The sequence below is a fragment of the Trachymyrmex septentrionalis genome, unplaced genomic scaffold, assembly GCF_001594115.1.
Source record: "Trachymyrmex septentrionalis isolate Tsep2-gDNA-1 unplaced genomic scaffold, Tsep1.0 scaffold80, whole genome shotgun sequence".
In the NCBI taxonomy this organism is placed as follows: domain Eukaryota; kingdom Metazoa; phylum Arthropoda; class Insecta; order Hymenoptera; family Formicidae; genus Trachymyrmex; species Trachymyrmex septentrionalis.
This window is the reverse complement of record NW_017305988.1, coordinates 793098-798311: the sequence shown is the minus strand read 5'-3', so window position 1 is coordinate 798311 and position 5214 is coordinate 793098.

The window sequence follows — 5214 nt, the reverse complement described above, 5'->3', positions numbered from 1 at the left end:
TATAAGCGTTGTAAGCTTTTAGAAACGAGGTCTTAGTAATATTCTTTGCAATAATCAGTGTAAGTATGAGAACGTCTTTCTTTTAGACGACGTAATATAAACAATAACAATCTTATTAGACCATACATTTGAAAATTCAACAATAAGAAATAGAAGTAATAGCCATAATGAAAAGCTAGATCTTTAATATTTAAATAATTCGATGTGTGTGTGTGTGTGTGTGTGTGTGTGCGTGCGTGCGTGCGTGCGTGTGTGTGTGTGTATTGTATATATATAGCCATTACTTTTATTTCTTATTGTTGAAATTTCAAATGTACGGTCCAGTAAGATTCTTATTGTTTATAATAAAATGTTTATCCAAATGATTTTTATACATTATATAATATTCTGAATTCGTAACTGTGAGTAAAAATTTACATATCTCTCGATCGATTAGTTTTTTAATTGCATGCAAAGAATATTTAAAGCATAAATATGAAATATGAAAATAATGTATAGGTATCCTACTCTACTAACAATTGTCTGTTCTAAGAATATATACAACTTGCAAGTTAAAAATATAAAAATAGTCTAATTCTATGTTTAAATAATCCTCAAGTACTTTTAATTTAAAATTATTACTTCAAAATTATAAAAATGTTTACATATAATAGTATGAATACAATATAAGTACTTACTTCGTAGAATACATTTTAAGAGGTAAAAAAATTTTAATTAATTATTGTACTTCATTTGATAACGGAAGGAACTTCATGCTTTTTTCTCTGTAATTACTTTGGCACTAATATAACATATTTTATTATTGCACTTCGATACAGGAATAATCTTGTTTTTATTTACAAGTAGCATATAATTTCTACCTTACGAACATATCTTAATATCATACAAATACAATTAAAATGTGAATGGATAAATGTAGGAATGGAAAAAATTGAATAAAATGCACATTTTGAAAACATGTTTAAAAGTAACAAAAACAATTTGCATTTACTTCATGTCATATTTGTCTCAAGTTATAGACATTTGTCATTAAAGAGTAATAATAAAGTCGTAATATTTAACTATTTTTTTAACCTATTAATCATTAAACTTAAAAAAGATCAAGTTCAATTTTAAATAAATTATAAATTTTCGTGGATTAAATAACATTACATTTCGATAAGCACAGTTGGGTGTTAAATAGTACATGTACTTTTTCAACATAATATATTTCATCAGAGAGATATTGCAGATATTTAAAAAAATATTATGTAATATTAAGCTTTGATATGTTGAATACTGAATAGCAGATTTAATATCTCTTATATATATCATTTTATTATTTTTAACTGTAATGCATTTAGAACCACAAAAATTTGTAAAATAAAAAGTCATTTAAATTCGCAAAAATGATGAATTTTATAAGAAACAGTCAATATAAACAAAAATTATTAGATGCAAGATTTGTTAACATGTTAAATACAAAAATAAAATAATCGTGTAATTCCATGTTGACAATACCAAAATATTATATAACATTAAATTAAAAATTTTGCAATATTCTGAGTACTTTTAAATAAACTATATTGTACTTCTCATAACTCTCAGAGATTTTCGAAAATTATAATAATTTCAAAAGTATTATATAAAGTTTTAGCTTATATAAAAGAAAATTTACATTATATTTTAATGTATGACTGTTAAAATGTAATATAAAAGGATTGCAAAAATATTTTTCTTCATTATTTTTGCATGCATGGGTTGAACATAATTAATTTAATAAAAAAAAACATGACGATTTATTTATAATATTTTGTAATACGTTTTTGTCATATAATTTTGTGATATAATGATCATATGTGATGGAGATTTTTTAACAGAATATTAAACAATTAATATTTACGCATATAATTTACAGATACAGCGCATGATAATATACAATATGAAGTGGCAAATCAAGAGAAAGATGATCTAATAATTCTTTACTGCATGAAGAGCAATATTGGACAACATAAATGGTACAATTATAATTTTTACATTTATTTCATGTATTAGTAATAACTTGATGCGTTACTAACTTTATCGTCGCATATAAAAAAAATAACAGAAAAATATTTTAGCAATTAAGTCACAAAAATATTTAAAAACATTTTTATATAAAACAATTTTTTTTAAATAAAAAGGTATTATCTCTCAACCCACTTTCCTTTTTCAGCACCTCAACTACATAACATATAACTTTAGTTTTAGATTACTCATTTTCCGAATTTTCCAGACCATTAATTAAAAATTAGTACAAAATTTTAAGCATTATAAAATTTTCCACGAATCAGAAAACATACAATTTCTATTTGTACGTTAAGAGATCGAAAAGTCTTCTCCAGATTGGGCATCGTAAATCTGTGGGTCGGAAAATCAAGTCAGTATTTAGAGCGGACAAAGATAATAATATGTATTTACTTCCTTTCTCCGTTCCGCTACTGTGTCTGTGTGCGCATATGTATAGATTATTGTAATAATGTTATTATTATTATAGGCTGATAGGTACATACAAAACAACACACAATAAAAACAATAACATAATATTAACGTGACGCTCACAATAATAATGATAATAATATTAATAATAATATAATATAATATAATAATAATCTTAAGAATTTGTTTAATAGGCATAATAAACATCAGTGGTATATTTAATAATTACAATCAACTTGTAGCAAAGCTTCGGACCTCACGGTAAACGCAACAGGATCGCTACCGTCCGATTGAAATTTCCCATTTAATCATTCCATTTGAAATTATTTATTTCGTTATCATTTATATTGTATTATATTATCGTCGTTACATAATTAACTGTTACAATACCGTGGCAGAACTATACAGTTATCCGGAACTCAGTCTCTCACGAATTCAAATTCACTCTATACGATCCATGTCTTATTATCGCGCTGTCTTTATTTTTTTCATTTCTGCCGCGTTTATCTGCTACCATCGTTCGCAGCTATTTCATTTCGCTTAAGAATTTCCAATTCATAATTATCTTGTTTTTTTTTTATCTTCTTTTTCTTATTCACAGGTTTCCCATATCTCTTGACCCTTTTGCTCACGCTCTCGGTCCTTCTTTCTCGCTTTCTTTCTCTATCGATTTTTCCAGTGCAAGGCCTGTGCCTACTTTTCATTTTGTACCACAAAACATACATTCGTATCCACAGCCGTGTGACACGTTCGTGTCACCACACATGAAACAAATGTACTCTTGCTTACAGAAACATACGTATATATATGTGCGCGAATATACCTATACGTGCACATATATATGCGCAAACACACACATACATCCGTCCAAGCAAACGCATACATATACATACACAAAATACACGTATATAATATATTGTAGCCATTCACACGGACTCATTAGCCCTTTGTAATTTAGATAATGTTGCACCTTAGAATAGAGATCCAGAGTGAGATAATTTCTTTTTCATTTAACACCTGATTAGATTACTTACTTAATCGCTGATGTTCTGTTCAAAATTGTATTCCGGCCGCGCTTAGGACTTCGTTCATACGAGATCGATTTTCTCTTACTAAGTTTCTCGTCGTGAAAGACATGAGCACGAGTTTTAAACAAAAATATGTAAAACGACCGGAAGACACGATATATCCGTCGTGACATATCCATTGGATATATTTATAAAGATTAATACTTGTGACATTCACTGAACGCAAAAAAATAAATGTATATATATTAATAATTATCAATAATCATGTATACATAATTATTGATAAACATTAATCAACAAATACGTCTTAGACATTTTTAGATCTAGCCAAAGTATAGGATATATTAGTATAGAATTAATAAGAACATATCAATTCTATAATTAATTTTAATATTAAATTAATTTTTAATATTAAAACTTAACAAATGTCGATTTAAAATATCAATCGACATCACGCTCAGTTTTTATCGACGAATACTTAGAATATCCAATGGTAATGAAATATTCGAAAAAAATTTTTGACATCGGTTTTTTTAACAACTTAAACCAAAAGTTTTTATCACGTGTCACCAATTATCATAAAAAATAATGCAATTACACTATCTCGTCAGTAAGCTAACAAAGTTTAAAGTGTTAAGTACCACAACCTTTATTCCTTTCACGGCAAGAATTTCGCCCGCGCGCGAGGATGAAAATACTGAGCCTACGATCTTAACCCTGTATAACATCATAATTTTTTATGAAGATCCCAAACTCAGCCTAGAATGGTACAATAGACCACTAGTTCTGGCTACTAGGTATATTTTTAACATAAATCGCTTTTCTTCAATACTAGTAAGAAGAATTATAGGTACTAATTTGCGATCTTTTTTAGGCAATTAATACGACATTGTGAACGTAACTGCCTAACTTTTCGGATACGCTCGTGTTCTACACTGACTTCAAAATTTACCACTCTTTAATTTTGTCACAACAGACAAATAATTGAATAATAAAAAAAAAAAGAAAGTATTTATCTGACAAATTACTTTTGATCTTTGTTCTTGAAAAAATCGTCGTTATAAGTAATACATATTTCGATAAATGTAAACTACGCCACAAGTTTGTTTAAATTACACATATGTGTACGGTAATTGACATTTAAATTCAAGTATTACTGAGAACAGACATTTTTTCGCAAATCTAGATGCCAATAAAATTTTTATGATCTACATTTAAAAAAAATGATATTCAAAAGAGCGTAAATAACGAGCAATAATAAAATTTTTGCTAATATTAACTTTTTAGTATTACCTAGCTGTACAATAAGTAGGTAGTTGACAAGATTTGCAGATCCTGTAACGCGATCATATATAACCCATACCGAAGTGGAAAATTCATTTAAAGAGCGATACACATGCATTTACGCGAGATCAGTGAGTCCACTTACCCCTAAAAGTGATCCATCCGCTTTACAACTTGCGATTCTCGATGGACCGTCCAGCCCTAACTGCAAAATCAATGATGTCTGATTGAATCAACTCCGGGTGTAACTGCAACGATACGTTTCAATCTCCAAATGTGTGACCCGGGCCCGATAATAGACAGAGATGTGAGACGGAGTAAACGAGTACATGATGCGACTGAAGGAGAAAAGAGAAGATTCTGGGCGGTGGGAGGAATAGGGGTACATTAAGTGACATTAATTACCTCTTTACTTTATATATATGTATATATATATATATATATA